Genomic DNA, 13878 nt, shown 5'->3' with positions numbered 1-13878 from the left:
CATTGATTCCGTATTTCCAACAGGATCATGGCCAACATTTGTTCATAACTATTTTCCAAGCATTAAGGTGAGACAATGATCTCTGCCTCCTGCTCTCTAACACCTTGTATTAGCAAATAGTCCCAGAGATTTTGACTAAATTAGCTTTTAACTGTTTAAAATGCAATATTCACGGGGATATGACAACCTGAAATTAGGAAACTAATAACAGCATTGTACCCAAAAGACACACATGTCATTACACACAGGCTATAGTTAACAGTGATTGAGGATTCCAGCAGTTCCTTAACAACAGGACTCAGGAAGAACAAGGCATCCATCATATTCCTACCTGGAATACTGCAACAACATTATAAATTACACAGCTGCTTCCTCTCAAGGCCTTGGATGCAATTATAAAACTCAGTGGTGGGCAAGTACATATTGTTGGCTTTCATTTCTTCTAAGAAATTTCATTTTTAGCTGTGTTTCATAACTTTTCTGTAATAGAAAGCTGAAATTTCCATTAAACCAGTCCTCCTTCACCAGAGGAGTGAGACAAAAAGATGGATGAAGTTTCAGATTGAAACAGTGCTGCAGCTCACAGTTTATGAGTTATACAGAGGATGGTGATGCTGTATTTCAAACTGTGGCTGGTGCTGCTGTGATTACTTGTTTGCTGTTTGTTATTTTGAAATGCTCAGAACTGCACAGAGATGCAGCCAAGGCTATCAGGCAGTGTAAAAATGAAGGGTTTTGAAGGCCTTTGTTCCCAATCCTCCTTAAACTGATGGGGAGGGAAGAATGGTGGGGGAAAAAAAGCCTGGTGCCATGTCTTTTCTTTTTTTACAGAATGAAACAGCTTTTAAATCCAGCATCAAAACAGTTCTTAAGGAAATAATAACCAAAGCACACTGGAGGAATCCAAACCAACACGACAGTTATCAAAACAGGTCTTTTGATTTGTTTTGATAATCGTGTCTAAAATATCAGGGCCATTAATAATAATAATAATAAAAATAATAATAATGGCTTTAAACTAAAGTGGCTGGGAGAAGGGAACCTCAATCCATCCCGTTCCTCACATCCAGCAGAAGATGCTCAGTGTCTGGAGAGGGATTACAGTCAGCAGGGCAATGGAATTCCAGCCACTCCAGACAGTGAGGCTTCACCAGGGGTCCTGCTTAGCTGGGACTGCCCCTGGATCCTTGGAAGTGCCCAAGGCCAGGTTGGACAGGGCTTGGAGCAGCCTGGGACAGTGGAAGGTGTCCCCATGGCAGGGGTGGCACTGGATGGGCTTTAAGGTCCCTTCTACCCAATCCATTGTGTGGTTCTGTGATTCAACATTGACTAAACAATACACAACAAGATGAACTGAATCCACGTCAAACATTTCAAATCCTGCTGGTTTCAGTCAGCGCAGCAGCACAAAATTACATTGATATTGAAGTGTTCAGAGAGTGGCAGGTACTTTAGTATTTTTTTTTTCCTTAAGAGTGCATTCTTCACATCTCATTGTGACAGGTTAATTTTTGCAGCACTGATTCACAGCAGCTTTCCTGAGCAGGAAAGCCATGTAACAGCTTTCAAGCATCTCATCCTTGAAAAGCTTTATGAAATTTCTTGCCATTATTGTTTTACTCCCCCAGTCATTTCTACCTTTGATTTCCAACACTTAAATGAAGGTAGCTCTGATAAACACAGGCAACAAGATGACACTTGGAAAATTTTGGAGATTAAATGACAGATTCTCTGGAGGGAAGAGCCAGAGCAGGCTCCCAGGGCTGGGGCTGCAGCAGCCTCAAACAGGCAAATTGTGCTCTGCTTGAATTCCTAGAGAATTATATATGTTTGCAGTGTAACAGCATGAAAATGTTACAGGAAAAGTGTGGAAGAACCCTTGAGTCAAGGAATCCCCTAATCTAATTCCAGTTTAACACTGGAACTGGATCCCCACTGTCAATGACAGTGATCAGGACATGCTGAGCACAGAAAGGGCAAATTTTGGACTGAGAGCAGTTAAATCACCTATTCCCAAAATGGGTCAGCAGCTCTTCAGGATGAGATGCAGACCCAAAACTTCTCAAAGAATCTATACAGGAATCCACAGAAAAGATGCTGCTTTGGATTTAGGCTCAAGTGGTGCTTGGAAAACAGTTCAAGTGGAATCACTGGAAAAGCAGTTTTCTAGTGGTGCTCACAACAAAATTGGGTTGCTGTAGAAAAGAGCTGAAAGAAAGCACAGGATAAAAAAATGTGAAGAAATTTAACAATGTAGAAACAAGGCTGTTAGACAAGAGAATGATGAGAAGAACAGCTCCTGAAGCAGGAACTGTCACACCTACAAACATCCTAAGGACTACACAGGATACTGGGTTGGAAGGCCAGATAAAAGATGGAACAAAGGGGAAAAAAGAAGAAAGAAAATCCAATTAATTTCTGCTTGGCTCAACAGGGAGTTCAGGAGGCTGAAGGAAAAGGTGAGAATTTAAAGACGTTGAAAGCTTGCCCAGATGCAGAGAGCTGAAAAGCATAAAACATGGCAGGTCAAAGCTAAACAAGAAATTAAGAGGATGGAAATTAATTTGACCAGCACCTTAAGTGGACACTCAACTGCATGGTAAGAAGTTCTTGAAAAGCATTAGAGCAGGAGGCCAGCTAAGGAATCCCCAGGAATGCTTGATGAAGAAAATGTAGCCAAATCACCCTTTACTGGGCTTTTGTGACACAGACCTTGGGGAGATTCCCATATCTCTGACATACTTTAACTAAAAATAAATTAAATTAAAATAAAAATATTGGAAAAATTTAAAAATTAAATTAAATTAAATTAAAACTTTTTGTTGAAATGACAGAGCAAGCCAAAGGTGTCAATAAACCCCCAGAACTGATTCTCCTTCTCTGCAATGTGAACCTGCAAAGCTGCTGCCAAGGGCAGGTCACCCACCCCAAAAACACCTTCTCTCTTTTAATTCTTTTTTTTCACTGTATCAGCAGCATTTCCTGTATCCCTGTTCACAGTCAGCATTTTTAAATAAACGAATTTTTATTTGTATTTTTAAATAAAATGTACAATTGCAAAACCGAAATGGAATTTTTTCTAATCAATACCAGCACTAACAAGCCAAGTTCAAGCTAAATGCATCATTTTGCTCAAAACCAAATTCTATACATTGAAGGGGGTGTCACAGCCTTCAGGAGCTTAAGCACCACTTTAAAAGACTCTGTCAATTATTTAACAAAGATTCTTCACTAGTACAATGCTGCCAATCTATGTCTCACATCCAAGGTTAATTTAAGGCTTGAAATGGAGCATTTCAAGTACTGTTGCATTAAATAATAAAGAACAAGGAGAAAATTCTTCATGTGAATAAAGACCATGAATCACAGAGGAGAGAAAATTGTATCTATAAAATGCAGACATGCAAAGATCAATCCTTTAAATGAAGTGACACAAAGGAAGGAAATGTAAATCGAGGGTGAAACTATAGCTACATACAGTAATTTATTTTTTTTTTTTTTTAAAGCAGCAAAGAATCTGGTTCACCACAGATTCTGGTGCAATCAGTCAAGGTGCTACCAAGCCATCCAGAAAACCTCTGTAAATCCACTCAGGTGCATCTTTACTGTCAATACACTGAGAATCACAGAGTCCCTGAGTTGCAGGGGGCCCACAAAGACTATCAAAGCCCAGCTCCCAACCCTTCCTTCCAAAGGCCTCAAATGACCAAGAACATACACAAAGAACACACACAAGGACACCAGCACTTCCAGGTTCCACAGGAGAACCCACCTCTGTGACAATTAGACAAAGGAAGGCCAGTGCCAGTTCTGGGGAACACAGGCATCATAGAATCATGGAATGGTTGGGGTTAGAAGGGACCTTTAAAACTCATTTAGTCCAACTCTCTTGTCATGATCAGGGACAGGTTGATCTTGTTCAACTGATCTTGACTGTTTCCAGGGATGGAGCATCCACTGCTGTCTGGGCAAGCTGTTCCAGCTTCTCCCATGAGGCCTCAAAGGGCAGTTTCATCCCCTTTCCAAAGACATTTCAGAAGGTGGCCAAGAATCAAACCACTTCTCCGCCCACACTATCAGGGCTCCAAATAATTTCAGAGCTCCTGCATTGGGGTCTGGAACCAGAGCCAGATGACAAAGAACCACCTCCCTGTCCAGGGAGAATTGCTGCTTCCCCTGGCCTTGGCTCAGGGATGCTGAGGAGAAGCTGCCAGGCTCACCCAGCCCTTGGGCACTCACTGCTCCTTCACATGGGTCAAGGAACACCCCGAGAACATCAACACAAGAGGCCTGAACGACTGGAGCTCCATGATGGACTGCAGGGTGCAATGGAGGAATTTAGAAATGCTGCCAAGGCTTGTGGAGATGCTGTCAGAAGAGCCAGAGAACCCACAGTTCATGTTTGTAGAAGATTTTAAGGGCTCAGAGAAGTGCTGCTTCTCTCACACCCATGACTGGGGTCATGGCAAGGCTACTGTCCAGGATTTTTGAACAGTTGTGGGCATCCAGGGAGGTCCTCAGCCACTGATGAAAGATAAATGTTCCAGCTGCTTCAAAAAGAGGCCAGAAGTTCTACCCAGGGCCCCACAAAGTGCTCAGCTTCCCTTCAGTTTGTGGGGAAATGATGAAATGAGTCCTGCCAGAACAGATTTCTGCATGAAGGAAAGGGTGGTGATTGGGAATAGTCAGTGGGAAAGGACGTGAAGCTCTTAGCAGTCAGCAAGTGATGTGTCCTGGCAGCATCCAAAAGGAGCATGGCCTGTGAATTGAGGAGAAATTCTGAGGGAATTATTCACCCCCTTGGCTCTGAGGGGTTTAGATCACGCTAGGTCACATCCCCATGATCTGTGCAGGGGAAATGCCACATTTCTGGTACCCCAGGACAAGGAAAAGAGAAAGGTCAGGAGTTAGAAGGGGCTGGCCAGTGTGTCTGCCCCAGGTCAGTGCAGTCTGTCCTGTGCTTTATTAAGCTTTATTTCCAACTACTCTCCCAGGTGAATTACTCTGTATTCTGTGGTTCTGTGTATATTCAGAGGTCTGACTCATCTGCTTCTTTCTCATGCCTTTAACTCATTTCCCCCCCCCAACTCCTCTGAACAAGCTAAGGGGTGAAAAAAAGAGACAGGCAATAGAAAAAGAAACAACTGTGGACCAAAAAAGAAAAAAACAAAAAAAAGTTTTGGCAACAAGGTTACATAATACCACTCAAACCCATGAAGAAGAAGGTGAAGAAGAAGGACCAGCCTCCACCCCAAACCTCCATCTTGCTTTATATCTATCACTGTATTCTAAACCCTTAAACTCTAAGTTTCCCACCCTGTGATATCACACACTTCTATCCAAACTCCACACCCACAATCCCAGTTCTATCATTCCATTTTGGAAGCTTCTCCACGGCCTCAGGTCAATGCAGTGTTCTCTTGGGGGTCAGTGCCTGGCAGCACAGAAAGTCTGAAATTCTCGGTATCCAGGGTTCCAACACAATATGAACAACCAATTTTCTTGTTCATCACCACAAATACCAGCCAATTCCTTTCCTGTACAAATCAGCCATTCTCCAACCCCAGTATTTACAAAAATGCCTTTTGTTCACAAAAAGTTGCTGGATTTGACATTTAAATTTCTTTTAATGCATTTCACTTTCTGCTGTTACATACAATGAAATGTTCTGCGTTTCAACAAAAACCCCCAGGAACATTAACTAGACAAATAAAATCACCTTAAACAGAGCATAAAACATCAAGCTTATGTGCAATTATATTCTCCAAAGCACAGAGCAGGGAACAAAGGAGCCAACAAACTGCAGCACGCATCTAGCTGTGTACAATTACACAAGCTATACATAATTACTTTTGTTCTAATTACTTTGCATTAATATCAGGCTTTATTGTATTCTAAATTCTCTACCAAAAAGTTTTCAGCCAACTACAGGTGCCTCTTAAAAGCCAGAACTATTACACTCATTGAGTGTTACCCACTCTGGAAAATAATGGTATTTACAGATACTACAATGCTCAAAGAAAACTTTAAGGAGTCATTCCAGACCTCCCATTTGCTGGATTGCTGGAACTGTCAAATTTCTGGAAGCACCTCCCTTAGTCCCTAACCAGAAGAATGTTTTAGACTTGTTCCAGACTGCAAGGCAAGTTGTATTCTATTACCAACTCTATGGCAGTTGTCTTTTGTCAAGTGGGCAGTTTGCCTTATCTCTTCCACAATCACCCCTCCCTCAGGAGGGGACACCTGCTGATAACAGCCATTGAATGTCACTGCATGACTGATAAGAACTACAGCATCCCATTGGGAGATGTGAGCCCAGAGGGAGGAGCCAAGCATTCCTACCTGGATATAATCTGGAGATGCTGGAACACCAGCACAGCTTCTCCACTGGATTCCCCAGAGGAACAGCAGCTGCCTCTTCTTCCACTGGATCTTCAGAGGAAGAGACTGCACCTTTCTACAGGATCCCTGCTCCAGCAGAGCCACCCCTGACACTGCAGGAGGGCTGCGCCACAATTCCAATGGTTCTGCTGCCAACAGCCTGACCCACAGGGTGTCAGGGTGGGTTCTGACTCTGTCAGGGTTGTTCTAGCTTACTGCATTGTTTATTTTATCCTTTTAATTTTTTTCCTTTCCCTATTAAAGAACTGTTATTTCCTGCTCCCATATTTTTTGCCTGAGAGCCCCTTAATTTAAAATTCATAGCAATTCAGAGGGGTGGGGCTGGTTTACATTCTCCATTTCAGGGGAGGCTCCTGCCTTCCTTAGCCGGCTTCCTTCCTTGTCTTTCCAAACCAAGACAAGACTGCATATGATCAGCAGCTGGTGATGCTGAAGCAACCAGATTGTCCTGCAGCTGGTGAGTGACAGGAGGTGAGCTCCACGTGCCTGCCATGACTGCCACCACCTTGGAGCAGGGACAGGGACACTTGTGAGTTCCAGGACTGGTTAAAACCAGAAACCCACAAGGCAGCCCCAGTTCCTGTTGATTATCAGGCCTGCACAGGCAGCAGTGCCACATCCCTAGAGTGTGGCTGCTCAGCCCTTTGCACAGACAGAGATTTGGAATATGTGGGAAATGCCCCAAGAATCCATCTGCAGCACCTGGGAAACTGGATCAGGTGGGATGCAGCTGGTGGGTTAGGAAAAAAGTGATTTTTTTTCTCAATGAAGGCATGGCAAGCTGGTTTCTTGTCTGTGAATTACAGAGCATTGTGCTGCCAAATTTGGCTTGCTGTCACTGACGTGGAGGAGAATAATCAAATCTTAGCACCACAGGGATGAGGTGGGCAGGCACCTCTGTGCCTCAAGAGCATCACACCTCAGCAGATGCTGCTACCCAACGCAAACAAAAATCATTCTGAAGGCCTTGGAGAAAGGAAATCTCAGAGAATGTGAATCTTATCTCCAAAAAGTCACGCAGGTGGTTAACACCAAGGCTGTAATCCACCACAACAGCTCTGCAGAAAACTGAACACCTCAGACTCAGTTCTGATGAAAATCTGCACAACCTGGCCTCCAGAAGGTCCTTCCCAGGGCAGGGATGCAGCCTGCAGGCCTGGAGGCTGAAAGAAGCAGTGGGCCACAGCCCTGGGATAAATGAAAGAACACTGGCTGTTATGAGTAGAAAAGCTGCCCATTTTTAAAAAAGTTGCATAGTTCACAGGTTGGGCTAGCTGCTGTCAGGGTGGAGTTCTAAGTGTTTGTTATTGTAATCACCTTTTGTTTTCATTAACTACCAGTTGGTGATGGTTAAGAATTCCCTCTTAGCCGGGTGTTGCCCTGCTGCTTCCTGGAGGGTGGCACCCAGACGGTGAAGGGGAAGGGACACGGAGTCAGCATGCAAATGACATCAGATCCAGCATGCAACGGGAGAAGCCCCTCACCAAACCTAGCCAAAAACAATGAGCCAACACAAAACTGGTGAATCAAAGTGATGTCTAGACCTGAGGAACAGAATCTAGCATCTGCCAAGGCCCCTTTTACTCCTCACCGAAACATAAAGGATGTTGATTAGACAGAGGACATCAAATATTAAAGTGGAAAACTGAGAAGTCTTCTGATGCTCTCTGGAGGACAGAGCCTCTGCCTACAGACCACTGGACAAAGCTGCACTTTTCCTCCTCCTCTGAGTCACTCCTGGGAGCAGCAGTGGTGTGAGCGTGGACCCGTCGGTTCTCCCCCCCATGAACTGATCACTTTTAATAAAGGCATTAAAAAGGAGAAAAGTCTCCTGCTCGTGTTTATTTCACTGGGAACACCTACTGTATTCCAAAAGTTAAGTAAGAAAAGTAACTGAGCTTAACCACACAGCTGGAATGATTTGTGGAGCTCTGAAGGGACCCAGCAAGCCAGGTCAGGTACACTGCAGTGAGAGCCTGAGCCTGACATGATGTTGGAGCAGCAACCACTATAAAACCTCAAACTCTGCCTGATCCCCTGCTCATCAGAGGAATTTGGATGGAGTCTGTGCATGATTTAGTGGAAAAAAAAATCTTGGGAAGGCTTTACAGGCTGTGTGCAACTATTGACTGTGGGGGAAGGAAAACCCAGAGTAAAACACTCACATCAGAGGGCTCAGCTCAAGGGGTGAGACAGAACAGCCAGGAGCCACAGCAGGGGGAATTTGGAACAGACAGGGAAAATGACCCACATGAGAGGGGCCAGATTTTGGAAGAGGTTGGCCAGGCTGTGGAATCTCAACCCCCAGGGGCACAGGGTACTTCAATCAGCTCCCCAGGCCCAAAAGTGGCACCACAATCTCAGCCTTGATCACATTCTGTCACTGCCTGATGCAGGTATAACCGACAAGGAAAGGCTCAGCTGATGAATGTCCCACCCCAGACACTGCCAGTGTGAGAAATTCAGCTTTACTTAGCAGCTGCAATTTTCTATTCTTTTCTTTTTTTTTTTCTTTTTTTTTTTTGTTTTATACACCTTTACTCATAGAGCGTCACTTTACTAAAGGCACACACATGGTTAAAAGTTAAACAACAGAAATAAAAACTGTATAACAAAGTTACTTTGACACTACACATACAAAATCCATTTAAATATTTGCAAAAAAGCCAATATTATGTGTCTATAACAAAAAGCAGTAATTACACATTATTATTTGTAATAATTATTATAATTATATTATCATAATTATATGAAAATATTTGCAAAAAGCCAATATTATAATATGTATCTATGACACACATGTATATCAGCTATTTCACTATTATGTCTAACTTTAATTAACAACAGAAATAAAAACTATATCTTCATAACAAAGTTACTTTAACATTACACATATAAAATCCATTTTAATACTTACAAAAAAAGCGAATATTATAATATGTATCTATAACAAAACCAGTAATTACAAATTATTATTTGTAATAATTATTATTTTTCTATATAAATAAATAATACAAATAATAATAATTATATATATAAAGAATATAAATAATTTATATTTTATTATTTGTAATAATAAAAAATAAATAAAAAATAAAATAAAAATCCTAACTATATCAGGATTTTGGTCATCAATAATGTGAAAAATGACCAGATAATATTGTTTTTAATAATATTTATGTGTTAGCCTATGCATGTTGTTAGTGATTAGAACTATTTATAAATAGTATAACTGTATAATAGTATGCTATAGTACTACTATACTATAGTATAGTAGTACTATACACTATAGTTATACTATAGTATAACTATAGTGTAACTATATATATATATATATATATATATATATACAATTATAACTCTTTTTAGCTGGATGTTAGTATAAGATAATCTATCAGTTTAAATCTGCACAGTATTGCTCATAGAAATAGTATGAATATATGTATTTTCATATACATATACATATATATACATGTATATACATATATATACTTGTATATACATATGAATATATGTATATACATATGTATATGTATATACATATGAATATATGTATATACATATATATACATATATATACATATATATACATATATATACATATATATACATACATATATATATATATATATATATATATATATATATATATATATATATATGTAATGAATATAATATCCATGTATCACTTATGGAAATGATGAATTTTCTGTGTTATAGGCCTTAGCAAAACATAAAGGAAAAAGAAAAGGCTTTTGTGTACCTCAAACAGTGCAAGCCATGCACTGACCAACCAGTCCAAGTGATAACCCTGGCACAAACCAGAGCACAATTAGAGAATACCACGTTGAATTTCAGGAGGACACACTAAACCCTTATCAGAGGATGTGAAACAGCAGGATGGAGACACAAGAAGAAATAAAACACATTGAGCTGACCCACAGGATGTCATGCAGTAAGCCTGAGTGTGAAGTCAAATAAAGGAGTTCCCAAAACATCAGAAAGTTCCAAAGAATGTTTGAATAATGCATGAAACACATCAATATGCTTGTATCTTAGAGATGTAAGAGCAGAAAATAACAGTGTCTGTACAGCCAGGTGTGTTCTTTGCCTCTTGGCCAGGAGCACCCCAGCACTGGACATATTGTCCTATTTAATCCAATTAAAATATTATTATTATTATTATTATTATTATTATTATTATTATTATTATTATTATTATTATTATTATTTTGTGCAGTGCAGGAGGAGTCTGCCATAGAAAATTCCAATAATAGTAACAGTAATAATAATAACAATAATAACAATAATAACAATAACAACAACAACAACAACAACAACAATAATAATAATAATATAATTATTATAAATATAATTATATATTTATAAATATATAAATAAAAATAATAAATAAATAAAAATAATAAATATATATAAATAAATAATAAAATATATAAATAAATAATAAAAATAATAAATAAAAAATAAATTTATAAATATATAAATATATAAAAAAATATATTAAATAATAATAATAATAATAATAATAATAATAATAATAAATTTATAATAATTATAATGATTATAACTATAATAATTATCAAAATATAATTTTAAACATAGTTATTATAAATATAATAATTATAATAATTATTATATTATTATTAATAATAATAATAATAATAATAATAATAATAATAATTATTATTATTATTATTATTATTATTATTATTATTATTATTATTATTATTATTATTATTATTATTATTATTATTATTTTGTGCAGTGCAGGAGGAGTCTGCCATAGAAAATGCCAATAATAGTAATAATAATAATAATAATAATAATAATAATAATAATAATAATAATAATAATAATAATAATAATAGTTAAACTTTTAAAAACCCTATGCAGTGAATTCTGTTTTCCACAATTGTAACTTGCAAAACAGAATTTACTAAATAAATATGAAAACCAATAACTATACTTGTCATTTACAACATAATTTATCATTTAATTCTTTTATTTCAAATTGAAGTTGCTTTTGGTTTTTTGTTGTTTTTTTTGGGTTTTTTTTTGGTTTTTTTGTTGTTTTTTGGGGGTTGTTTTGTGGGTTTTTGGTGTGGCTTTTTTTCCTTTTTTTCGTTTTTTTTTGTTTTGTTTTGTTTTTTGTTGGTCTGTTGGTGGCTTTTTGGGTTTTTTGTGGATTTTTGGTGTGGTTTTTTGGGGGGGTTGTTTCTGGGTTTTTTGTGTGTGTTTTTTGTTGTTTCTTTTTGGTGGGGTTATGGTCTTTTTTGGTGTGGAGTTTTTTGGGTTTTTTTGTGGGGTTTTTATGTGTGTTTTTTTGTATTTTGGAGTTTTTTTGCTGTTTTTTTAATGGGTTTTTTGTTGTGTTTTTGGGGGGGTTGGGGATTTTTTTGTGGATTTTTTTTTGGGTTTTTGGTGGGTTTTTTGTCTGGGGTTCTTTGGTTTTTATCGGTTGTTTGTTTTCTGTGTGATTTTTGGGTTTGTTTTTTTTGGGGGGGGTTTCTTTGTTTTTTTTTGTGTTTTTTATGTGTGTTTTTTTGTTTTTTGCAGTTTTTTTGTTGTGTTTTTTGTGGGGGTTGTGGGCTTTTTGTGGGTTTTTTTTGGTTTTTTGGTGGGGTTTTTGTGGGTTTTTTGTCTGGGGTTCTTTGGTTTTTTTCGGTTTTTTGTTTTCTGTGTGTTTTCTGTTTTTTTTTTCTTTGTTTTTGGGGTTTGTTTGTTGGGTTTTTTGTGTTTTTTATGTGTGTTTTTTTGTTTTTTGGAGTTTTTTTGTTGTGTTTTTTGGGGGGGGTTGTGGTTTTTTTTTGTGGATTTTTTATTTTGTTTTTTGGTGGGTTTTTGGTAGGCTTTTTGTCTGGGATTCTTTGGTTTTTATCAGTTGTTTGTTTTATGTGTGTTTTTTGGTTTTTTGTTTGTTTTTTGGGGTTTGTTTGTTGGTTTTTTGTGGTTTTTTTTTGGTGAGTTTTTTTTTGTGTGTGTTTTTTCGTTTTTTTGGTGGGGTTGTGGTCTTTTTTGGTGTGGGTTTGTTTGGTTTTTTGTGGTTTTTATGTGTGTGTTTTTTTGTTTTTTGGAGGTTTTTTTTGTTTTTTTAAATGGGTTTTTTGTTGTGTTTTTTTGAGGGGGTCGTGGGTTTTTTTGTGGATTTTTTTTTGGTTTTTTGGTGGGTCTTTGGTGGGTTTCTTGTCTGGGTTCTTTGTTTTTTTTCTGTTGTTTTCTGTGTGTTTTTTGTTTTTTTTTTTTGTTTCTTGGGGTTTCTTTGCTGGTTTTTTGTGTTTTTTGTTGGGTTTTTTGTGTGTGTTTTCTGTTTTTTTTTTCTTTGTTTTTGTGGTTTGTTTGTGGTTTTTTTTTGTAGTTTTTTATGTGTGTTTTCTTGTTTTTTTGAGTTTTTTTTGTGTGTTTTTTGGGGTGTTGTGGGTTTTTTTGTGGATTTTTTCTGGTTTTTTGGTGGGTTTTTTGTCTGGGATTCTTAGGGGTTTTTTTCGGTTGTTTTCTGTGTGTTTTTTGGGTTTTTTTTTGGTTTTTTTTGGGTTTCTTTGCTGGTTTTTTTCGTGGTTTTTTTTTTTTGTTGAGTTTTTTGTGTGTTTTTTGTTGGTTTTTTTTGGTGGAGTTGTGGTCTTTTTTGGTGTGAGGTTTTTTGGTTTTTTTGGGGTTTTTTATGTGTGAGGTTTTTTTGAGTTTTTTGTTGGTTTTTTTAATGAGTTTTTTGTTGTTTTTTTGGGGGTGTTGTGGGTTTTTTTTGTGGATTTTTTTTGGGTTTTTTGGTGGGTTTTTTGGTGGGTATTTGTCTGGGGTTCTTTGGTTGTTTTTGGTTTTTTATTTTCTTTTTTTTTCTCTGTTTTTTGGGGTTTGTGTGCTGGTTTTTTTGTGGTTTTTTTTGTTGGATTTTTTGTGTTTTTTGTTTTTTTGTGGGGTTGTGGGGGTTTTTTTGTTTTTGTGTTTTTTTTGTGATTTTTTATGTGTGTTTGTTTTGTTTTTTGGAGGTTTTTTTTGTCGTTTTTTAATGGGTTTTTTATTGTGTTTTTTGGGGGGGTTGTGGTTTTTTTGGGGATTTTTTTTATTTGTTTTTGGTGGTTTTTGGTGGAGTTTTTGTCTGGGGTTCTTTGGTTTTTTTCGGTTTTTTGTTTTCTGTGTGTTTTTTGTTTGTTTTTTTTCTTTGTTTTTTGGAATTTTTTGTTGGGTTTTTTACGTGTGTTTTTTTGTTTTTTGGAGTTTTTTTGTTGTGTTTTTTGGGGGCGTTGTGGGGTTTTTTGTGGATTTTTTCTGGTTTTTTTGGTGGGATTTTGTCTGGGATTCTTAGTTTTTTTTTCGGTTGTTTTCTGTGTGTTTTTTGGTTTTGTTTTTTTTTGGGGGGGGGTTTCTTTGCCGAGTTTTTTTTGTGGTTTTTTTTTCTTGTTTTTTTTGTGTGCGTTTTTTTGTTGGTTTTTTTGCATGCGTTTTTTTTGGGGGGGGGTG

The sequence above is a fragment of the Molothrus ater genome, chromosome 1 (genome assembly GCF_012460135.2).
Source record: "Molothrus ater isolate BHLD 08-10-18 breed brown headed cowbird chromosome 1, BPBGC_Mater_1.1, whole genome shotgun sequence".
Lineage (NCBI taxonomy): Eukaryota > Metazoa > Chordata > Aves > Passeriformes > Icteridae > Molothrus > Molothrus ater.
The sequence above is the reverse complement of the archived record's forward strand: the minus strand, read 5'-3'. Positions refer to the sequence as shown.